Below are 16,319 nucleotides of genomic sequence, written 5' to 3' on the forward strand. Positions count from 1 at the left end.
ATAGCCATTGGGCCTCAAACCCAAAACAACGCCTGCAGCACCTGGGGTTCACAGCCGGTCTCCCATGCAGCTACTAACCAGGCCTGAAGCCGCTTAGCTTCCGCGATCTGACGAGAGCGGGCGCTTTCGGCTTAGTGTGGCCGCAGGCAACCTCCAAGGCGCCGTTCCGGCGCCTTGAAGGTGAGGCTTCCCACGCGTGCTCATAGCCATTGGGCCTCAAACCCAAAAAAACACCTGCAGCACCTGGGGTTCACAGCCGGTCTCCCATGCAGCTACTAACCAGGCCTGAAGCCGCTTAGCTTCCGCGATCTGACGAGAGCGGGCGCTTTCGGCTTAGTGTGGCCGCAGGCAACCTCCAAGGCGCCGTTCCGGCGCCTTGAAGGTGAGGCTTCCCACGCGTGCTCATAGCCATTGGGTCTCAAACCCAAAAAAACGCCTGCAGCACCTGGGGTTCACAGCCGGTCTCCCATGCAGCTACTAACCAGGCCTGAAGCCACTTAGCTTCCGCGATCTGACGAGAGCGGGCGCTTTCGGCTTAGTGTGGCCGCAGGCAACCTCCAGGGCGCCGTTCCGGCGCCTTGAAGGTGAGGCTTCCCACGCGTGCTCATAGCCATTGGGCCTCAAACCCAAAACAACGCCTGCAGCACCTGGGGTTCACAGCCGGTCTCCCATGCAGCTACTAACCAGGCCTGAAGCCGCTTAGCTTCCGCGATCTGACGAGAGCGGGCGCTTTCGGCTTAGTGTGGCCACAGGCAACCTCCAGGGCGCCGTTCCGGCGCCTTGAAGGTGAGGCTTCCCACGCGTGCTCATAGCCATTGGGCCTCAAACCCAAAAAAACACCTGCAGCACCTGGGGTTCACAGCCGGTCTCCCATGCAGCTACTAACCATGCCTGAAGCCGCTTAGCTTCCGCGATCTGACGAGAGCGGGCGCTTTCGGCTTAGTGTGGCCGCAGGCAACCTTCAGGGCGCCGTTCCGGCGCCTTGAAGGTGAGGCTTCCCACGCGTGCTCATAGCCATTGGGCCTCAAACCCAAAACAACGCCTGCAGCACCTGGGGTTCACAGCCGGTCTCCCATGCAGCTACTAACCAGGCCTGAAGCCGCTTAGCTTCCACGATCTGACGAGTGCGGGCGCTTTCGACTTAGTGTGGCCGCAGGCAACCTCCAGGGCGCCGTTCCGGCGCCTTGAAGGTGAGGCTTCCCACGCGTGCTCATAGCCATTGGGTCTCAAACCCAAAAAAACACCTGCAGCACCTGGGGTTCACAGCCGGTCTCCCATGCAGCTACTAACCAGGCCTGAAGCCACTTAGCTTCCGCGATCTGACGAGAGCGGGCGCTTTCGGCTTAGTGTGGCCGCAGGCAACCTCCAGGGCGCCGTTCCGGCGCCTTGAAGGTGAGGCTTCCCACGCGTGCTCATAGCCATTGGGCCTCAAACCCAAAACAACACCTGCAGCACCTGGGGTTCACAGCCGGTCTCCCATGCAGCTACTAACCAGGCCTGAAGCCGCTTAGCTTCCGCGATCTGACGAGAGCGGGCGCTTTCGGCTTAGTGTGGCCGCAGGCAACCTCCAGGGCGCCGTTCCGGCGCCTTGAAGGTGAGGCTTCCCACGCGTGCTCATAGCCATTGGGCCTCAAACCCAAAAAAACACCTGCAGCACCTGGGGTTCACAGCCGGTCTCCCATGCAGCTACTAACCAGGCTTGAAGCCGCTTAGCTTCCGCGATCTGACAAGAGCAGGCGCTTTCGGCTTAGTGTGGCCGCAGGCAACCTCCAGGGCGCCGTTCCGGCGCCTTGAAGGTGAGGCTTCCCACGCGTGCTCATAGCCATTGGGCCTCAAACCCAAAACAACGCCTGCAGCACCTGGGGTTCACAGCCGGTCTCCCATGCAGCTACTAACCAGGCCTGAAGCCGCTTAGCTTCCGCGATCTGACGAGTGCGGGCGCTTTCGGCTTAGTGTGGCCGCAGGCAATCTCCAAGGCGCCGTTCCGGCGCCTTGAAGGTGAGGCTTCCCACGCGTGCTCATAGCCATTGGGCCTCAAACCCAAAAAAACGCCTGCAGCACCTGGGGTTCACAGCCGGTCTCCCATGCAGCTACTAACCAGGCCTGAAGCCGCTTAGCTTCCGCGATCTGACAAGAGCGGGCGCTTTCGGCTTAGTGTGGCTGCAGGCAACCTCCAGGGCGCCGTTCCGGCGCCTTGAAGGTGAGGCTTCCCACGCGTGCTCATAGCCATTGGGCCTCAAACCCAAAACAACGCCTGCAGCACCTGGGGTTCACAGCCGGTCTCCCATGCAGCTACTAACCAGGCCTGAAGCCGCTTAGCTTCCGCGATCTGACGAGAGCGGGCGCTTTCGGCTTAGTGTGGCCGCAGGCAACCTCCAGGGCGCCGTTCCGGCGCCTTGAAGGTGAGGCTTCCCACGCGTGCTCATAGCCATTGGGCCTCAAACCCCAAAAAACGCCTGCAGCACCTGGGGTTCACAGCCGGTCTCCCATGCAGCTACTAACCAGGCCTGAAGCTGCTTAGCTTCCGCGATCTGACGAGAGCGGGCGCTTTCGGCTTAGTGTGGCCGCAGGCAACCTCCAGGGCGCCGTTCCGGCGCCTTGAAGGTGAGGCTTCCCACGCGTGCTCATAGCCATTGGGCCTCAAACCCAAAAAAACGCCTGCCGCACCTGGGGTTCACAGCCGGTCTCCCATGCAGCTACTAACCAGGCCTGAAGCCGCTTAGCTTCCGCGATCTGACGAGAGTGGCCGCTTTCGGCTTAGTGTGGCCGCAGGCAACCTCCAGGGCGCCGTTCCGGCGCCTTGAAGGTGCGGCTTCCCACGCGTGCTCATAGCCATTGGGCCTCAAACCCAAAACAACGCTTGCAGCACCTGGGGTTCACAGCCGGTCTCCCATGCAGCTACTAACCAGGCCTGAAGCCGCTTAGCTTCCGCGATCTGACGAGAGCGGGCGCTTTCGGCTTAGTGTGGCCGCAGGCAACCTCCAGGGCGCCGTTCCGGCGCCTTGAAGGTGAGGCTTCCCACGCGTGCTCATAGCCATTGGGCCTCAAACCCAAAACAACGCCTGCAGCACCTGGGGTTCACAGCCGGTCTCCCATGCAGCTACTAACCAGGCCTGAAGCCGCTTAGCTTCCGCGATCTGTTGAGTGTGGGTGCTTTCGGCTTAGTGTGGCCACAGGCAACCTCCGAGGCGCCGTTCCGGCGCCTTGAAGGTGAGGCTTTCCACGCGTGCTCATAGCCATTGGGCCTCAAACCCAAAAAAACGCCTGCAGCACCTGGGGTTCACAGCCGGTCTCCCATGCAGCTACTAACCAGGCCTGAAGCCGCTTAGCTTCCGCGATCTGACGAGAGCGGGCGCTTTCAGCTTAGTGTGGCCGCAGGCAACCTCCAGGGCGCCGTTCCGGCGCCTTGAAGGTGAGGCTTCCCACGCGTGCTCATAGCCATTGGGCCTCAAACCCAAAACAACGCCTGCAGCACCTGGGGTTCACAGCCGGTCTCCCATGCAGCTACTAACCAGGCCTGAAGCCGCTTAGCTTCCGCGATCTGACGAGAGCGGGCGCTTTCGGCTTAGTGTGGCCGCAGGCAACCTCCAGGGCGCCGTTCCGGCGCCTTGAAGGTGAGGCTTCCCACGCGTGCTCATAGCCATTGGGCCTCAAACCCAAAACAACGCCTGCAGCACCTGGGGTTCACAGCTGGTCTCCCATGCAGCTACTAACCAGGCCTGAAGCCGCTTAGCTTCCGCGATCTGACGAGTGCGGGTGCTTTCGGCTTAGTGTGGCCGCAGCCAACCTCCAAGGCGCCGTTCCGGCGCCTTGAAGGTGAGGCTTCCCACGCGTGCTCATAGCCATTGGGCCTCAAACCCAAAAAAACGCCTGCAGCACCTGGGGTTCACAGCCGGTCTCCCATGCAGCTACTAACCAGGCCTGAAGCCGCTTAGCTTCCGCGATCTGACGAGAGCGGGCGCTTTCGGCTTAGTGTGGCCGCAGGCAACCTCCAGGGCGCCGTTCCGGCGCCTTGAAGGTGAGGTTTCCCACGCGTGCTCATAGCCATTGGGTCTCAAACCCAAAAAAACGCCTGCAGCACCTGGGGTTCACAGCCGGTCTCCCATGCAGCTACTAACCAGGCCTGAAGCCGCTTAGCTTCCGCGATCGGACGAGAGCGGGCGCTTTCGGCTTAGTGTGGCCGCAGGCAACCTCCAGGGCGCCGTTCCGGCGCCTTGAAGGTGAGGCTTCCCACGCGTGCTCATAGCCATTGGGCCTCAAACCCAAAAAAACGCCTGCAGCACCTAGGGTTCACAGCCGGTCTCCCATGCAGCTACTAACCAGGCCTGAAGCCGCTTAGCTTCCGCGATCTGACAAGAGCGGGCGCCTTCGGCTTAGTGTGGCCGCAGGCAACCTCCAGGGCGCCGTTCCGGCGCCTTGAAGGTGAGGCTTCCCACGCGTGCTCATAGCCATTGGGCCTCAAACCCAAAAAAACACCTGCAGCACCTGGGGTTCACAGCCGGTCTCCCATGCAGCTACTAACCAGGCCTGAAGCCGCTTAGCTTCCGCGATCTGACGAGAGCAGGCGCTTTCGGCTTAGTGTGGCCGCAGGCAACCTCCAGGGCGCCGTTCCGGCGCCTTGAAGGTGAGGCTTCCCACGCGTGCTCATAGCCATTGGGTCTCAAACCCAAAAAAAACGCCTGCAGCACCTGGGGTTCACAGCCGGTCTCCCATGCAGCTACTAACCAGGCCTGAAGCCGCTTAGCTTCTGCGATCTGACGAGAGCGGGCGCTTTCGGCTTAGTGTGGCCGCAGGCAAACTCCAGGGCGCCGTTCCGGCGCCTTGAAGGTGAGGCTTCCCACGCGTGCTCATAGCCATTGGGCCTCAAACCCAAAAAAACGCCTGCAGCACCTGGGGTTCACAGCCGGTCTCCCATGCAGCTACTAACCAGGCCTGAAGCCGCTTAGCTTCCGCGATCTGACGAGAGCGGGCGCTTTCGGCTTAGTGTGGCCGCAGGCAACCTCCAGGGCGCCGTTCCGGCGCCTTGAAGGTGAGGCTTCCCACGCGTGCTCATAGCCATTGGGCCTCAAACCCAAAACAACACCTGCAGCACCTGGGGTACACAGCCGGTCTCCCATGCAGCTACAAAGCAGGCCTGAAGCCGCTTAGCTTCCGCGATCTGACGAGAGCGGGCGCTTTCGGCTTAGTGTGGCCGCAGACAACCTCCAGGGCGCCGTTCCGGCGCCTTGAAGGTGAGGCTTCCCACGCGTGCTCATAGCCATTGGGCCTCAAACCCAAAACAACGCCTGCAGCACCTGGGGTTCACAGCCAGTCTCCCATGCAGCTACTAACCAGGCCTGAAGCCGCTTAGCTTCCGCGATCTGTTGAGTGCGGGTGCTTTCGGCTTAGTGTGGCCGCAGGCAACCTCCGAGGCGCCGTTCCGGCGCCTTGAAGGTGAGGCTTCCCACGCGTGCTCATAGCCATTGGGCCTCAAACCCAAAAAAACGCCTGCAGCACCTGGGGTTCACAGCCGGTCTCCCATGCAGCTACTAACCAGGCCTGAAGCCGCTTAGCTTCCGCGATCTGACGAGAGCGGGCGCTTTCAGCTTAGTGTGGCCGCAGGCAACCTCCAGGGCGCCGTTCCGGCGCCTTGAAGGTGAGGCTTCCCACGCGTGCTCATAGCCATTGGGCCTCAAACCCAAAACAACGCCTGCAGCACCTGGGGTTCACAGCCGGTCTCCCATGCAGCTACTAACCAGGCCTGAAGCCGCTTAGCTTCCGCGATCTGACGAGAGCGGGTGCTTTCGGCTTAGTGTGGCCGCAGGCAACCTCCAGGGCGCCGTTCCGGCGCCTTGAAGGTGAGGCTTCCCACGCGTGCTCATAGCCATTGGGCCTCAAACCCAAAACAACACTTGCAGCACCTGGGGATCACAGCTGGTCTCCCATGCAGCTACTAACCAGGCCTGAAGCCGCTTAGCTTCCGCGATCTGACAAGTGCGGGTGCTTTCGGCTTAGTGTGGCCGCAGGCAACCTCCAAGGCGCCGTTCCGGCGCCTTGAAGGTGAGGCTTCCCACGCGTGCTCATAGCCATTGGGCCTCAAACCCAAAAAAACGCCTGCAGCACCTGGGGTTCACAGCCGGTCTCCCATGCAGCTACTAACCAGGCCTGAAGCCGCTTAGCTTCCGCGATCTGACGAGAGCGGGCGCTTTCGGCTTAGTGTGGCCGCAGGCAACCTCCAGGGCGCCGTTCCGGCGCCTTGAAGGTGAGGCTTCCCACGCGTGCTCATAGCCATTGGGTCTCAAACCCAAAAAAACGCCTGCAGCACCTGGGGTTCACAGCCGGTCTCCCATGCAGCTACTAACCAGGCCTGAAGCCGCTTAGCTTCCGCGATCGGACGAGAGCGGGTGCTTTCGGCTTAGTGTGGCCGCAGGCAACCTCCAGGGCGCCGTTCCGGCGCCTTGAAGGTGAGGCTTCCCACGCGTGCTCATAGCCATTGGGTCTCAAACCCAAAAAAAACGCCTGCAGCACCTGGGGTTCACAGCCGGTCTCCCATGCAGCTACTAACCAGGCCTGAAGCCGCTTAGCTTCTGCGATCTGACGAGAGCGGGCGCTTTCGGCTTAGTGTGGCCGCAGGCAAACTCCAGGGCGCCGTTCCGGCGCCTTGAAGGTGAGGCTTCCTACGCGTGCTCATAGCCATTGGGCCTCAAACCCAAAAAAACGCCTGCCGCACCTGGGGTTCACAGCCGGTCTCCCATGCAGCTACTAACCAGGCCTGAAGCCGCTTAGCTTCCGCGATCTGACGAGAGCGGGCGCTTTCGGCTTAGTGTGGCCGCAGGCAACCTCCAAGGCGCCGTTCCGGCGCCTTGAAGGTGAGGCTTCCCACGCGTGCTCATAGCCATTGGGCCTCAAACCCAAAAAAACGCCTGCAGCACCTGGGGTTCACAGCCGGTCTCCCATGCAGCTACTAACCAGGCCTGAAGCCGCTTAGCTTCCGCGATCTGACGAGAGCGGGCGCTTTCGGCTTAGTGTGGCCGCAGGCAACCTCCAGGGCGCCGTTCCGGCGCCTTGAAGGTGAGGCTTCCCACGCGTGCTCATAGCCATTGGGCCTCAAACCCAAAACAACACCTGCAGCACCTGGGGTTCACAGCTGGTCTCCCATGCAGCTACTAACCAGGCCTGAAGCCGCTTAGCTTCCGCGATCTGACGAGTGCGGGTGCTTTCGGCTTAGTGTGGCCGCAGGCAACCTCCAAGGCGCCGTTCCGGCGCCTTGAAGGTGAGGCTTCCCACGCGTGCTCATAGCCATTGGGCCTCAAACCCAAAAAAACGCCTGCAGCACCTGGGGTTCACAGCCGGTCTCCCATGCAGCTACTAACCAGGCCTGAAGCCGCTTAGCTTCCGCGATCTGACGAGAGCGGGCGCTTTCGGCTTAGTGTGGCCGCAGGCAACCTCCAGGGCGCCGTTCCGGCGCCTTGAAGGTGAGGCTTCCCACGCGTGCTCATAGCCATTGGGTCTCAAACTTAAAAAAACGCCTGCAGCACCTGGGGTTCACAGCCGGTCTCCCATGCAGCTACTAACCAGGCCTGAAGCCCCTTAGCTTCCGCGATCGGACGAGAGCGGGTGCTTTCGGCTTAGTGTGGCCGCAGGCAACCTCCAGGGCGCCGTTCCGGCGCCTTGAAGGTGAGGCTTCCCACGCGTGCTCATAGCCATTGGGTCTCAAACCCAAAAAAACGCCTGCAGCACCTGGGGTTCACAGCCGGTCTCCCATGCAGCTACTAACCAGGCCTGAAGCCGCTTAGCTTCTGCGATCTGACGAGAGCGGGCGCTTTCGGCTTAGTGTGGCCGCAGGCAAACTCCAGGGCGCCGTTCCGGCGCCTTGAAGGTGAGGCTTCCTACGCGTGCTCATAGCCATTGGGCCTCAAACCCAAAAAAACGCCTGCCGCACCTGGGGTTCACAGCCGGTCTCCCATGCAGCTACTAACCAGGCCTGAAGCCGCTTAGCTTCCGCGATCTGACGAGAGCGGGCGCTTTCGGCTTAGTGTGGCCGCAGGCAACCTCCAAGGCGCCGTTCCGGCGCCTTGAAGGTGAGGCTTCCCACGCGTGCTCATAGCCATTGGGCCTCAAACCCAAAAAAACGCCTGCAGCACCTGGGGTTCACAGCCGGTCTCCCATGCAGCTACTAACCAGGCCTGAAGCCGCTTAGCTTCCGCGATCTGACGAGAGCGGGCGCTTTCGGCTTAGTGTGGCCGCAGGCAACCTCCAGGGCGCCGTTCCGGCGCCTTGAAGGTGAGGCTTCCCACGCGTGCTCATAGCCATTGGGCCTCAAACCCAAAACAACACCTGCAGCACCTGGGGTTCACAGCCGGTCTCCCATGCAGCTACTAACCAGGCCTGAAGCCGCTTAGCTTCCGCCATCTGACGAGAGCGGGCGCTTTCGGCTTAGTGTGGCCGCAGGCAACCTCCAGGGCGCCGTTCCGGCGCCTTGAAGGTGAGGCTTCCCACGCGTGCTCATAGCCATTGGGCCTCAAACCCAAAAAAACGCCTGCAGCACCTGGGGTTCACAGCCGGTCTCCCATGCAGGTACTAAACAGGCCTGAAGCCGCTTAGCTTCCGCGATCTGACGAGAGCGGGCGCTTTCGGCTTAGTGTGGCCGCAGACAACCTCCAGGGCGCCGTTCCGGCGCCTTGAAGGTGAGGCTTCCCACGCGTGCTCATAGCCATTGGGCCTCAAACCCAAAACAACGCCTGCAGCACCTGGGGTTCACAGCCGGTCTCCCATGCAGCTACTAACCAGGCCTGAAGCCGCTTAGCTTCCGCGATCTGACGAGAGCGGGCGCTTTCAGCTTAGTGTGGCCGCAGGTAACCTCCAGGGCGCCGTTCCGGCGCCTTGAAGGTGAGGCTTCCCACGCGTGTTCATAGCCATTGGGCCTCAAACCCAAAACAACGCCTGCAGCACCTGGGGTTCACAGCCGGTCTCCCATGCAGCTACTAACCAGGCCTGAAGCCGCTTAGCTTCCGCGATCTGACGAGAGCGGGCGCTTTCGGCTTAGTGTGGCCGCAGGCAACCTCCAGGGCGCCGTTCCGGCGCCTTGAAGGTGAGGCTTCACACGCGTGCTCATAGCCATTGGGTCTCAAACCCAAAAAAAACGCCTGCAGCACCTGGGGTTCACAGCCGGTCTCCCATGCAGCTACTAACCAGGCCTGAAGCCGCTTAGCTTCCGCGATCTGACGAGAGCGGGCGCTTTCGGCTTAGTGTGGCCGCAGGCAACCTCCAGGGCGCCGTTCCGGCGCCTTGAAGGTGAGGCTTCCCACACGTGCTCATAGCCATTGGGCCTCAAACCCAAAAAAACGCCTGCAGCACCTGGGGTTCACAGCCGGTCTCCCATGCAGCTACTAACCAGGCCTGAAGCCGCTTAGCTTCCACGATCTGACGAGAGCGGGCGTTTTCGGCTTAGTGTGGCCGCAGGCAACCTCCAAGGCGCCGTTCCGGCGCCTTGAAGGTGAGGCTTCCCACGCGTGCTCATAGCCATTGGGCCTCAAACCCAAAAAAATGCCTGCAGCACCTGGGGTTCACAGCCGGTCTCCCATGCAGCTACTAACCAGGCCTGAAGCCGCTTAGCTTCCGCGATCTGACGAGAGCGGGCGCTTTCGGCTTAGTGTGGCCGCAGGCAACCTCCAGGGCGCCGTTCCGGCGCCTTGAAGGTGAGGCTTCCCACGCGTGCTCATAGCCATTGGGCCTCAAACCCCAAAAAACGCCTGCAGCACCTGGGGTTCACAGCCGGTCTCCCATGCAGCTACTAACCAGGCCTGAAGCTGCTTAGCTTCCGCAATCTGATGAGAGCGGGCGCTTTCGGCTTAGTGTGGCCGCAGGCAACCTCCAGGGCGCCGTTCCGGCGCCTTGAAGGTGAGGCTTCCCACGCGTGCTCATAGCCATTGGGTCTCAAACCCAAAAAAACTCCTGCATCACCTGGGGTTCACAGCCGGTCTCCCATGCAGCTACTAACCAGGCCTGAAGCCGCTTAGCTTCCGCGATCTGACGAGAGCGGGCGCTTTCGGCTTAGTGTGGCCGCAGGCAACCTCCAGAGCGCCGTTCCGGCGCCTTGAAGGTGAGGCTTCCCACGCGTGCTCATAGCCATTGGGCCTCAAACCCAAAAAAATGCCTGCAGCACCTGGGGTTCACAGCCGGTCTCCCATGCAGCTACTAACCAGGCCTGAAGCCGCTTAGCTTCCGCGATCTGACGCTTTCGGCTTAGTGTGGCCGCAGGCAACCTCCAGGGCGCCGCTCCGGCGCCTTGAAGGTGAGGCTTCCCACGCGTGCTCATAGCCACTGGGCCTCAAACCCAAAAAAACGCCTGCAGCACCTGGGGTTCACAGCCGGTCTCCCATGCAGCTACTAACCAGGCCTGAAGCCGCTTAGCTTACGCAATCTGACGAGAGCGGGCGCTTTCGGCTTAGTGTGGCCGCAGGCAACCTCCAAGGCGCCGTTCCGGCGCCTTGAAGGTGAGGCTTCCCACGCGTGCTCATAGCCATTGGGCCTCAAACCCAAAAAAATGCCTGCAGCACCTGGGGTTCACAGCCGGTCTCCCATGCAGCTACTAACCAGGCCTGAAGCCGCTTAGCTTCCGCGATCTGACGAGAGCGGGCGCTTTCGGCTTAGTGTGGCCGCAGGCAACCTCCAGGGCGCCGTTCCGGCGCCTTGAAGGTGAGGCTTCCCACGCGTGCTCATAGCCATTGGGCCTCAAACCCCAAAAAACGCCTGCAGCACCTGGGGTTCACAGCCGGTCTCCCATGCAGCTACTAACCAGGCCTGAAGCTGCTTAGCTTCCGCAATCTGATGAGAGCGGGCGCTTTCGGCTTAGTGTGGCCGCAGGCAACCTCCAGGGCGCCGTTCCGGCGCCTTGAAGGTGAGGCTTCCCACGCGTGCTCATAGCCATTGGGTCTCAAACCCAAAAAAACTCCTGCATCACCTGGGGTTCACAGCCGGTCTCCCATGCAGCTACTAACCAGGCCTGAAGCCGCTTAGCTTCCGCGATCTGACGAGAGCGGGCGCTTTCGGCTTAGTGTGGCCGCAGGCAACCTCCAGAGCGCCGTTCCGGCGCCTTGAAGGTGAGGCTTCCCACGCGTGCTCATAGCCATTGGGCCTCAAACCCAAAAAAATGCCTGCAGCACCTGGGGTTCACAGCCGGTCTCCCATGCAGCTACTAACCAGGCCTGAAGCCGCTTAGCTTCCGCGATCTGACGCTTTCGGCTTAGTGTGGCCGCAGGCAACCTCCAGGGCGCCGCTCCGGCGCCTTGAAGGTGAGGCTTCCCACGCGTGCTCATAGCCACTGGGCCTCAAACCCAAAAAAACGCCTGCAGCACCTGGGGTTCACAGCCGGTCTCCCATGCAGCTACTAACCAGGCCTGAAGCCGCTTAGCTTACGCAATCTGACGAGAGCGGGCGCTTTCGGCTTAGTGTGGCCGCAGGCAACCTCCAAGGCGCCGCTCCGGCGCCTTGAAGGTGAGGCTTCCCACGCGTGCTCATAGCCATTGGGCCTCAAACCCAAAAAAACGCCTGCAGCACCTGGGGTTCAAAGCCGGTCTCCCATGCAGCTACTAACCAGGCCTGAAGCCGCTTAGCTTCCGCGATCTGACGAGAGCGGGCGCTTTCGGCTTAGTGTGGCCGCAGGTAACCTCCAAGGCGCCGTTCCGGCGCCTTGAAGGTGAGGCTTCCCACGCGTGCTCATAGCCATTGGGCCTCAAACCCAAAAAAAGGCCTGCAGCACCTGGGGTTCACAGCCGGTCTCCCATGCAGCTACTAACCAGGCCTAAAGCTGCTTAGCTTCTGCGATCTGACGAGAGCGGGCGCTTTCGGCTTAGTGTGGCCGCAGGCAACCTCCAGGGCGCCGCTCCGGCGCCTTGAAGGTGAGGCTTCCCACGCGTGCTCATAGCCATTGGGTCTCAAACCCAAAAAAACGCCTGCAGCACCTGGGGTTCACAGCCGGTCTCCCATGCAGCTACTAACCAGGCCTGAAGCCACTTAGCTTCTGCGATCTGACGAGAGCGGGCGCCTTCGGCTTAGTGTGGCCGCAGGCAACCTCCAGGGCGCCGTTCCGGCGCCTTGAAGGTGAGGCTTCCCACGCGTGCTCATAGCCATTGGGCCTCAAACCCAAAAAAACGCCTGCAGCACCTGGGGTTCACAGCCGGTCTCCCATGCAGCTACTAACCAGGCCTGAAGCCGCTTAGCTTCCGCGATCTGATGAGAGCGGGCGCTTTCGGCTTAGTGTGGCCGCAGTCAACCTCCAGGGCGCCGTTCCGGCGCCTTGAAGGTGAGGCTTCCCACGCGTGCTCATAGCCATTGGGTCTCAAACCCAAAAAAACGCCTGCAGCACCTGGGGTTCACAGCCGGTCTCCCATGCAGCTACTAACCAGGCCTGAAGCCGCTTAGCTTCCGCGATCTGACGAGAGCGGGCGCTTTCGGCTTAGTGTGGCCGCAGGCATCCTCCAGGGCGCCGTTCCGGCGCCTTGAAGGTGAGGCTTCCCACACGTGCTCATAGCCATTGGGCCTCAAACCCAAAAAAACGCCTGCCGCACCTGGGGTTCACAGCCGGTCTCCCATGCAGCTACTAACCAGGCCTGAAGCCGCTTAGCTTCCGCGATCTGACGAGAGCGGGCGCTTTCGGCTTAGTGTGGTCGCAGGCAACCTCCAAGGCGCCGTTCCGGCGCCTTGAAGGTGAGGCTTCCCACGCGTGCTCATAGCCATTGGGCCTCAAACCCAAAAAAACGCCTGCAGCACCTGGGGTTCACAGCCGGTCTCCCATGCAGCTACTAACCAGGCCTGAAGCCGCTTAGCTTCCGTGATCTGACGAGTGCGGGCCTTTTCGGCTTAGTGTGGCCGCAGGCAACCTCCAAGGCGCCGTTACGGCGCCTTGAAGGTGAGGCTTCCCACGCGTGCTCATAGCCATTGGGCCTCAAACCCAAAAAAACGCCTGCAGCACCTGGGGTTCACAGCCGGTCTCCCATGCAGCTACTAACCAGGCCTGAAGCCGCTTAGCTTCCGCAATCCGATAAGAGCGGGCGCTTTCGGCTTAGTGTGGCCGCAGGCAACCTCCAGGGCGCCGTTCCGGCGCCTTGAAGGTGAGGCTTCCCACGCGTGCTCATAGCCATTGGGCCTCAAACCCAAAACAACGCCTGCAGCACCTGGGGTTCACAGCCGGTCTCCCATGCAGCTACTAACCAGGCGTGAAGCCGCTTAGCTTCCGCGATCTGACGAGAGCGGGCGCTTTCGGCTTAGTGTGGCCGCAGGCAACCTCCAGGGCGCCGTTCCGGCGCCTTGAAGGTGAGGCTTCCCACGCGTGCTCATAGCCATTGGGTCTCAAACCCAAAACAACGCCTGCAGCACCTGGGGTTCACAGCCGGTCTCCCATGCAGCTACTAACCAGGCCTGAAGCCGCTTAGCTTCCGTGATCTGACGAGTGCGGGCCTTTTCGGCTTAGTGTGGCCGCAGGCAACCTCCAAGGCGCCGTTCCGGCGCCTTGAAGGTGAGGCTTCCCACGCGTGCTCATAGCCATTGGGCCTCAAACCCAAAAAAACGCCTGCAGCACATGGGGTTCACAGCCGGTCTCCCATGCAGCTACTAACCAGGCCTGAAGCCGCTTAGCTTCCGCGATCTGACAAGAGCGGGCGCTTTCGGCTTAGTGTGGCCGCAGGCAATCTCCAGGGCGCCGTTCCGGCGCCTTGAAGGTGAGGCTTCCCACGCGTGCTCATAGCCATTGGGCCTCAAACCCAAAAAAACGCCTGCAGCACCTGGGGTTCCCAGCCGGTCTCCCATGCAGCTACTAACCAGGCCTGAAGCCGCTTAGCATCCGCGATCTGACGAGAGCGGGCGCTTTCGGCTTAGTGTGGCCGCAGGCAACCTCCAGGGCGCCGTTCCGGCGCCTTGAAGTTGAGGCTTTCCACGCGTGCTCATAGCCATTGGGCCTCAAACCCAAAAAAACGCCTGCAGCACCTGGGGTTCACAGCCGGTCTCCCATGCAGCTACTAACCAGGCCTGAAGCCGCTTAGCTTCCGCGATCTGACGAGAGCGGGCGCTTTCAGCTTAGTGTGGCCGCAGGCAACCTCCAGGGCGCCGTTCCGGCGCCTTGAAGGTGAGGCTTCCCACGCGTGCTCATAGCCATTGGGCCTCAAACCCAAAACAACGCCTGCAGCACCTGGGGTTCACAGCCGGTCTCCCATGCAGCTACTAACCAGGCCTGAAGCTGCTTAGCTTCCGCGATCTGACGAGTGCAGGTGCTTTCGGCTTAGTGTGGCCGCAGGCAACCTCCAAGGCGCCATTCCGGCGCCTTGAAGGTGAGGCTTCCCACGCGTGCTCATAGCCATTGGGCCTCAAACCCAAAAGAACGCCTGCAGCACCTGGGGTTCACAGCCGGTCTCCAATGCAGCTACTAACCAGGCCTGAAGCCGCTTAGCTTCCGCGACCTGACGAGAGCGGGCGCTTTCGGCTTAGTGTGGCCGCAGGCAACCTCCAGGGCGCCGTTCCGGCGCCTTGAAGGTGAGGCTTCCCACGCGTGCTCATAGCCATTGGGCCTCAAACCCAAAAAAACGCCTGCAGCACCTGGGGTTCACAGCCGGTCTCCCATGCAGCTACTAACCAGGCCTGAAGCCGCTTAGCTTCCGCGATCTGACGAGAGCGGGCGCTTTCGGCTTAGTGTGGCCGCAGGCAACCTCCAGGGCGCCGTTCCGGCGTCTTGAAGGTGAGGCTTCCCACGCGTGCTCATAGCCATTGGGCCTCAAACCCAAAACAACGCCTGCAGCACCTGGGGTTCACAGCCGGTCTCCCATGCAGCTACTAACCAGGCCTGAAGCCGCTTAGCTTCCGCGATCTGACGAGAGCGGGCGCTTTCGGCTTAGTGTGGCCGCAGGCAAACTCCAGGGCGCCGTTCCGGCGCCTTGAAGGTGAGGCTTCCCACGCGTGCTCATAGCCATTGGGCCTCAAACCCAAAAAAACGCCTGCAGCACCTGGGGTTCACAGCCGGTCTCCCATGCAGCTACTAACCAGGCCTGAAGCCGCTTAGCTTCCGCAATCTGACGAGAGCGGGCGCTTTCGGCTTAGTGTGGCCGCAGGCAACCTCCAGGGCGCCGTTCCGGCTCCTTGAAGGTGAGGCTTCCCACGCGTGCTCATAGCCATTGGGCCTCAAACCCAAAAAAACGCATGCAGCACCTGGGGTTCACAGCCGGTCTCCCATGCAGCTACTAACCAGGCCTGAAGCCGCTTAGCTTCCGCGATCTGACGAGAGCGGGCGCTTTCGGCTTAGTGTGGCCGCAGGCAACCTCCAGAGCGCCGTTCCGGCGCCTTGAAGGTGAGGCTTCCCACGCGTGCTCATAGCCATTGGGCCTCAAACCCAAAAAAACGCCTGCTGCACCTGGGGTTCACAGCCGGTCTCCCATGCAGCTACTAACCAGGCCTGAAGCCGCTTAGCTTCCGCGATCTGACGAGAGCGGGCGCTTTCGGCTTAGTGTGGCCGCAGGCAACCTCCAGGGCGCCGTTAGCGCGCCGTTCCGGCGCCTTGAAGGTGAGGCTTCCCACGCGTGCTCATAGCCATTGGGTCTCAAACCCAAAAAACGCCTGCAGCACCTGGGGTTCACAGCCGGTCTCCCATGCAGCTACTAACCAGGCCTGAAGCCGCTTAGCTTCCGCGATCTGACGAGAGCGGGAGCTTTTCGGCTTAGTGTGGCCGCAGGCAACCTCCAGGGCGCCGTTCCGGCACCTTGAAGGTGAGGCTTCCCACGCGTGCTCATAGCCATTGGGCCTCAAACCCAAAAAAACGCCTGCAGCACCTGGGGTTCACAGCCGGTCTCCCATACAGCTACTAACCAGGCCTGAAGCCGCTTAGCTTCCGCGATCTGACGAGAGCGGGAGCTTTCGGCTTAGTGTGGCCGCAGGCAACCTCCAAGGCGCCGTTCCGGCGCCTTGAAGGTGAGGCTTCCCACGCGTGCTCATAGCCATTGGGCCTCAAACCCAAAAAACCGCCTGCAGCACCTGGGGTTCACAGCCGGTCTCCCATGCAGCTACTAACCAGGCCTGAAGCCGCTTAGCTTCCGCGATCTGACGAGAGCGGGCGCTTTCGGCTTAGTGTGGCCACAGTCATCCTCCAAGGCGCCGTTCCGGCGCCTTGAAGGTGAGGCTTCCCACGCGTGCTCATAGCCATTGGGCCTCAAACCCAAAAAAACGCCTGCAGCACCTGGGGTTCACAGCCGGTCTCCCATGCAGCTACTAACCAGGCCTGAAGCCGCTTAGCTTCCACGATCTGACGAGAGCGGGCGCTTTCGGCTTAGTGTGGCCGCAGTCAACCTCCAAGGCGCCGT

The 16,319-nt window shown here is 61.6% G+C and overlaps 22 non-coding genes and 57 pseudogenes across 22 annotated transcripts; all 79 read right to left on the bottom strand.

Annotated features, from left to right (window-relative positions):
• Positions 1-29: 29 nt before the first annotated feature.
• On the bottom strand, positions 30-148 carry LOC137553568 (5S ribosomal RNA). Its single transcript, XR_011027267.1, has one exon. It is a non-coding gene; the product is annotated as a 5S ribosomal RNA (ribosomal RNA).
• An 83-nt stretch (positions 149-231) lies between these two features.
• Positions 232-350, bottom strand: LOC137557312 (5S ribosomal RNA; annotated as a pseudogene).
• An 83-nt stretch (positions 351-433) lies between these two features.
• On the bottom strand, positions 434-552 carry LOC137558050 (5S ribosomal RNA; annotated as a pseudogene).
• Positions 553-635: 83 nt separating this feature from the next.
• Positions 636-754, bottom strand: LOC137556955 (5S ribosomal RNA; annotated as a pseudogene).
• Positions 755-837: 83 nt separating this feature from the next.
• LOC137549113 (5S ribosomal RNA) lies at positions 838-956 on the bottom strand (annotated as a pseudogene).
• An 83-nt stretch (positions 957-1,039) lies between these two features.
• On the bottom strand, positions 1,040-1,158 carry LOC137549863 (5S ribosomal RNA; annotated as a pseudogene).
• Positions 1,159-1,241: 83 nt separating this feature from the next.
• On the bottom strand, positions 1,242-1,360 carry LOC137547715 (5S ribosomal RNA; annotated as a pseudogene).
• An 83-nt stretch (positions 1,361-1,443) lies between these two features.
• On the bottom strand, positions 1,444-1,562 carry LOC137557313 (5S ribosomal RNA; annotated as a pseudogene).
• An 83-nt stretch (positions 1,563-1,645) lies between these two features.
• Positions 1,646-1,764, bottom strand: LOC137552900 (5S ribosomal RNA; annotated as a pseudogene).
• Positions 1,765-1,847: 83 nt separating this feature from the next.
• On the bottom strand, positions 1,848-1,966 carry LOC137558335 (5S ribosomal RNA; annotated as a pseudogene).
• An 83-nt stretch (positions 1,967-2,049) lies between these two features.
• On the bottom strand, positions 2,050-2,168 carry LOC137559468 (5S ribosomal RNA; annotated as a pseudogene).
• Positions 2,169-2,251: 83 nt separating this feature from the next.
• Positions 2,252-2,370, bottom strand: LOC137553579 (5S ribosomal RNA). The gene has a single exon (XR_011027268.1). It is a non-coding gene; the product is annotated as a 5S ribosomal RNA (ribosomal RNA).
• Positions 2,371-2,453: 83 nt separating this feature from the next.
• Positions 2,454-2,572, bottom strand: LOC137559011 (5S ribosomal RNA; annotated as a pseudogene).
• An 83-nt stretch (positions 2,573-2,655) lies between these two features.
• LOC137553015 (5S ribosomal RNA) lies at positions 2,656-2,774 on the bottom strand (annotated as a pseudogene).
• Positions 2,775-2,857: 83 nt separating this feature from the next.
• Positions 2,858-2,976, bottom strand: LOC137558761 (5S ribosomal RNA; annotated as a pseudogene).
• An 83-nt stretch (positions 2,977-3,059) lies between these two features.
• Positions 3,060-3,178, bottom strand: LOC137551594 (5S ribosomal RNA; annotated as a pseudogene).
• Positions 3,179-3,261: 83 nt separating this feature from the next.
• On the bottom strand, positions 3,262-3,380 carry LOC137557109 (5S ribosomal RNA; annotated as a pseudogene).
• An 83-nt stretch (positions 3,381-3,463) lies between these two features.
• Positions 3,464-3,582, bottom strand: LOC137553591 (5S ribosomal RNA). Its single transcript, XR_011027269.1, has one exon. It is a non-coding gene; the product is annotated as a 5S ribosomal RNA (ribosomal RNA).
• Positions 3,583-3,665: 83 nt separating this feature from the next.
• Positions 3,666-3,784, bottom strand: LOC137547562 (5S ribosomal RNA; annotated as a pseudogene).
• Positions 3,785-3,867: 83 nt separating this feature from the next.
• LOC137553602 (5S ribosomal RNA) lies at positions 3,868-3,986 on the bottom strand. Its single transcript, XR_011027270.1, has one exon. It is a non-coding gene; the product is annotated as a 5S ribosomal RNA (ribosomal RNA).
• Positions 3,987-4,069: 83 nt separating this feature from the next.
• LOC137549859 (5S ribosomal RNA) lies at positions 4,070-4,188 on the bottom strand. The gene has a single exon (XR_011026861.1). It is a non-coding gene; the product is annotated as a 5S ribosomal RNA (ribosomal RNA).
• An 83-nt stretch (positions 4,189-4,271) lies between these two features.
• On the bottom strand, positions 4,272-4,390 carry LOC137550922 (5S ribosomal RNA; annotated as a pseudogene).
• Positions 4,391-4,473: 83 nt separating this feature from the next.
• Positions 4,474-4,592, bottom strand: LOC137547592 (5S ribosomal RNA; annotated as a pseudogene).
• An 84-nt stretch (positions 4,593-4,676) lies between these two features.
• Positions 4,677-4,795, bottom strand: LOC137559510 (5S ribosomal RNA; annotated as a pseudogene).
• Positions 4,796-4,878: 83 nt separating this feature from the next.
• On the bottom strand, positions 4,879-4,997 carry LOC137553613 (5S ribosomal RNA). Its single transcript, XR_011027271.1, has one exon. It is a non-coding gene; the product is annotated as a 5S ribosomal RNA (ribosomal RNA).
• Positions 4,998-5,080: 83 nt separating this feature from the next.
• Positions 5,081-5,199, bottom strand: LOC137553088 (5S ribosomal RNA; annotated as a pseudogene).
• An 83-nt stretch (positions 5,200-5,282) lies between these two features.
• Positions 5,283-5,401, bottom strand: LOC137549122 (5S ribosomal RNA; annotated as a pseudogene).
• Positions 5,402-5,484: 83 nt separating this feature from the next.
• Positions 5,485-5,603, bottom strand: LOC137557111 (5S ribosomal RNA; annotated as a pseudogene).
• Positions 5,604-5,686: 83 nt separating this feature from the next.
• Positions 5,687-5,805, bottom strand: LOC137558792 (5S ribosomal RNA). Its single transcript, XR_011029724.1, has one exon. It is a non-coding gene; the product is annotated as a 5S ribosomal RNA (ribosomal RNA).
• An 83-nt stretch (positions 5,806-5,888) lies between these two features.
• Positions 5,889-6,007, bottom strand: LOC137553608 (5S ribosomal RNA; annotated as a pseudogene).
• An 83-nt stretch (positions 6,008-6,090) lies between these two features.
• Positions 6,091-6,209, bottom strand: LOC137553625 (5S ribosomal RNA). Its single transcript, XR_011027272.1, has one exon. It is a non-coding gene; the product is annotated as a 5S ribosomal RNA (ribosomal RNA).
• An 83-nt stretch (positions 6,210-6,292) lies between these two features.
• Positions 6,293-6,411, bottom strand: LOC137556452 (5S ribosomal RNA). Its single transcript, XR_011029102.1, has one exon. It is a non-coding gene; the product is annotated as a 5S ribosomal RNA (ribosomal RNA).
• Positions 6,412-6,495: 84 nt separating this feature from the next.
• Positions 6,496-6,614, bottom strand: LOC137559512 (5S ribosomal RNA; annotated as a pseudogene).
• An 83-nt stretch (positions 6,615-6,697) lies between these two features.
• Positions 6,698-6,816, bottom strand: LOC137559203 (5S ribosomal RNA; annotated as a pseudogene).
• Positions 6,817-6,899: 83 nt separating this feature from the next.
• Positions 6,900-7,018, bottom strand: LOC137553637 (5S ribosomal RNA). The gene has a single exon (XR_011027273.1). It is a non-coding gene; the product is annotated as a 5S ribosomal RNA (ribosomal RNA).
• Positions 7,019-7,101: 83 nt separating this feature from the next.
• On the bottom strand, positions 7,102-7,220 carry LOC137558290 (5S ribosomal RNA; annotated as a pseudogene).
• Positions 7,221-7,303: 83 nt separating this feature from the next.
• LOC137553649 (5S ribosomal RNA) lies at positions 7,304-7,422 on the bottom strand. The gene has a single exon (XR_011027275.1). It is a non-coding gene; the product is annotated as a 5S ribosomal RNA (ribosomal RNA).
• Positions 7,423-7,505: 83 nt separating this feature from the next.
• LOC137558213 (5S ribosomal RNA) lies at positions 7,506-7,624 on the bottom strand (annotated as a pseudogene).
• An 83-nt stretch (positions 7,625-7,707) lies between these two features.
• LOC137559513 (5S ribosomal RNA) lies at positions 7,708-7,826 on the bottom strand (annotated as a pseudogene).
• An 83-nt stretch (positions 7,827-7,909) lies between these two features.
• LOC137559204 (5S ribosomal RNA) lies at positions 7,910-8,028 on the bottom strand (annotated as a pseudogene).
• An 83-nt stretch (positions 8,029-8,111) lies between these two features.
• On the bottom strand, positions 8,112-8,230 carry LOC137553661 (5S ribosomal RNA). Its single transcript, XR_011027276.1, has one exon. It is a non-coding gene; the product is annotated as a 5S ribosomal RNA (ribosomal RNA).
• Positions 8,231-8,313: 83 nt separating this feature from the next.
• Positions 8,314-8,432, bottom strand: LOC137549457 (5S ribosomal RNA; annotated as a pseudogene).
• Positions 8,433-8,515: 83 nt separating this feature from the next.
• On the bottom strand, positions 8,516-8,634 carry LOC137556687 (5S ribosomal RNA). The gene has a single exon (XR_011029327.1). It is a non-coding gene; the product is annotated as a 5S ribosomal RNA (ribosomal RNA).
• An 83-nt stretch (positions 8,635-8,717) lies between these two features.
• Positions 8,718-8,836, bottom strand: LOC137547561 (5S ribosomal RNA; annotated as a pseudogene).
• Positions 8,837-8,919: 83 nt separating this feature from the next.
• On the bottom strand, positions 8,920-9,038 carry LOC137553672 (5S ribosomal RNA). Its single transcript, XR_011027277.1, has one exon. It is a non-coding gene; the product is annotated as a 5S ribosomal RNA (ribosomal RNA).
• Positions 9,039-9,122: 84 nt separating this feature from the next.
• LOC137553684 (5S ribosomal RNA) lies at positions 9,123-9,241 on the bottom strand. Its single transcript, XR_011027278.1, has one exon. It is a non-coding gene; the product is annotated as a 5S ribosomal RNA (ribosomal RNA).
• Positions 9,242-9,324: 83 nt separating this feature from the next.
• On the bottom strand, positions 9,325-9,443 carry LOC137559337 (5S ribosomal RNA; annotated as a pseudogene).
• An 83-nt stretch (positions 9,444-9,526) lies between these two features.
• LOC137557180 (5S ribosomal RNA) lies at positions 9,527-9,645 on the bottom strand. The gene has a single exon (XR_011029535.1). It is a non-coding gene; the product is annotated as a 5S ribosomal RNA (ribosomal RNA).
• An 83-nt stretch (positions 9,646-9,728) lies between these two features.
• LOC137548559 (5S ribosomal RNA) lies at positions 9,729-9,847 on the bottom strand (annotated as a pseudogene).
• Positions 9,848-9,930: 83 nt separating this feature from the next.
• On the bottom strand, positions 9,931-10,049 carry LOC137549809 (5S ribosomal RNA; annotated as a pseudogene).
• Positions 10,050-10,324: 275 nt separating this feature from the next.
• On the bottom strand, positions 10,325-10,443 carry LOC137549975 (5S ribosomal RNA; annotated as a pseudogene).
• An 83-nt stretch (positions 10,444-10,526) lies between these two features.
• On the bottom strand, positions 10,527-10,645 carry LOC137557191 (5S ribosomal RNA). The gene has a single exon (XR_011029536.1). It is a non-coding gene; the product is annotated as a 5S ribosomal RNA (ribosomal RNA).
• Positions 10,646-10,728: 83 nt separating this feature from the next.
• LOC137548560 (5S ribosomal RNA) lies at positions 10,729-10,847 on the bottom strand (annotated as a pseudogene).
• An 83-nt stretch (positions 10,848-10,930) lies between these two features.
• Positions 10,931-11,049, bottom strand: LOC137549810 (5S ribosomal RNA; annotated as a pseudogene).
• Positions 11,050-11,324: 275 nt separating this feature from the next.
• LOC137549976 (5S ribosomal RNA) lies at positions 11,325-11,443 on the bottom strand (annotated as a pseudogene).
• An 83-nt stretch (positions 11,444-11,526) lies between these two features.
• LOC137548414 (5S ribosomal RNA) lies at positions 11,527-11,645 on the bottom strand (annotated as a pseudogene).
• Positions 11,646-11,728: 83 nt separating this feature from the next.
• LOC137547943 (5S ribosomal RNA) lies at positions 11,729-11,847 on the bottom strand (annotated as a pseudogene).
• An 83-nt stretch (positions 11,848-11,930) lies between these two features.
• On the bottom strand, positions 11,931-12,049 carry LOC137551085 (5S ribosomal RNA; annotated as a pseudogene).
• An 83-nt stretch (positions 12,050-12,132) lies between these two features.
• LOC137557165 (5S ribosomal RNA) lies at positions 12,133-12,251 on the bottom strand (annotated as a pseudogene).
• Positions 12,252-12,334: 83 nt separating this feature from the next.
• LOC137553696 (5S ribosomal RNA) lies at positions 12,335-12,453 on the bottom strand. Its single transcript, XR_011027279.1, has one exon. It is a non-coding gene; the product is annotated as a 5S ribosomal RNA (ribosomal RNA).
• Positions 12,454-12,536: 83 nt separating this feature from the next.
• On the bottom strand, positions 12,537-12,655 carry LOC137549495 (5S ribosomal RNA; annotated as a pseudogene).
• An 83-nt stretch (positions 12,656-12,738) lies between these two features.
• LOC137552741 (5S ribosomal RNA) lies at positions 12,739-12,857 on the bottom strand (annotated as a pseudogene).
• Positions 12,858-12,940: 83 nt separating this feature from the next.
• LOC137549901 (5S ribosomal RNA) lies at positions 12,941-13,059 on the bottom strand (annotated as a pseudogene).
• Positions 13,060-13,142: 83 nt separating this feature from the next.
• On the bottom strand, positions 13,143-13,261 carry LOC137548747 (5S ribosomal RNA; annotated as a pseudogene).
• Positions 13,262-13,344: 83 nt separating this feature from the next.
• On the bottom strand, positions 13,345-13,463 carry LOC137552743 (5S ribosomal RNA; annotated as a pseudogene).
• An 83-nt stretch (positions 13,464-13,546) lies between these two features.
• On the bottom strand, positions 13,547-13,665 carry LOC137550734 (5S ribosomal RNA; annotated as a pseudogene).
• Positions 13,666-13,748: 83 nt separating this feature from the next.
• On the bottom strand, positions 13,749-13,867 carry LOC137556564 (5S ribosomal RNA). The gene has a single exon (XR_011029208.1). It is a non-coding gene; the product is annotated as a 5S ribosomal RNA (ribosomal RNA).
• An 83-nt stretch (positions 13,868-13,950) lies between these two features.
• On the bottom strand, positions 13,951-14,069 carry LOC137557112 (5S ribosomal RNA; annotated as a pseudogene).
• Positions 14,070-14,152: 83 nt separating this feature from the next.
• On the bottom strand, positions 14,153-14,271 carry LOC137549508 (5S ribosomal RNA; annotated as a pseudogene).
• An 83-nt stretch (positions 14,272-14,354) lies between these two features.
• LOC137550735 (5S ribosomal RNA) lies at positions 14,355-14,473 on the bottom strand (annotated as a pseudogene).
• Positions 14,474-14,556: 83 nt separating this feature from the next.
• On the bottom strand, positions 14,557-14,675 carry LOC137553707 (5S ribosomal RNA). Its single transcript, XR_011027280.1, has one exon. It is a non-coding gene; the product is annotated as a 5S ribosomal RNA (ribosomal RNA).
• Positions 14,676-14,758: 83 nt separating this feature from the next.
• Positions 14,759-14,877, bottom strand: LOC137553720 (5S ribosomal RNA). The gene has a single exon (XR_011027282.1). It is a non-coding gene; the product is annotated as a 5S ribosomal RNA (ribosomal RNA).
• An 83-nt stretch (positions 14,878-14,960) lies between these two features.
• On the bottom strand, positions 14,961-15,079 carry LOC137558808 (5S ribosomal RNA; annotated as a pseudogene).
• Positions 15,080-15,162: 83 nt separating this feature from the next.
• Positions 15,163-15,281, bottom strand: LOC137558456 (5S ribosomal RNA; annotated as a pseudogene).
• An 83-nt stretch (positions 15,282-15,364) lies between these two features.
• Positions 15,365-15,483, bottom strand: LOC137559349 (5S ribosomal RNA; annotated as a pseudogene).
• A 93-nt stretch (positions 15,484-15,576) lies between these two features.
• LOC137547873 (5S ribosomal RNA) lies at positions 15,577-15,696 on the bottom strand (annotated as a pseudogene).
• Positions 15,697-15,779: 83 nt separating this feature from the next.
• On the bottom strand, positions 15,780-15,898 carry LOC137556567 (5S ribosomal RNA). The gene has a single exon (XR_011029211.1). It is a non-coding gene; the product is annotated as a 5S ribosomal RNA (ribosomal RNA).
• Positions 15,899-15,981: 83 nt separating this feature from the next.
• On the bottom strand, positions 15,982-16,100 carry LOC137547584 (5S ribosomal RNA; annotated as a pseudogene).
• An 83-nt stretch (positions 16,101-16,183) lies between these two features.
• LOC137548834 (5S ribosomal RNA) lies at positions 16,184-16,302 on the bottom strand (annotated as a pseudogene).
• Positions 16,303-16,319: the final 17 nt, after the last annotated feature.

Source organism: Hyperolius riggenbachi, chromosome 2 (genome assembly GCF_040937935.1).
Source record: "Hyperolius riggenbachi isolate aHypRig1 chromosome 2, aHypRig1.pri, whole genome shotgun sequence".
NCBI lineage: Eukaryota > Metazoa > Chordata > Amphibia > Anura > Hyperoliidae > Hyperolius > Hyperolius riggenbachi.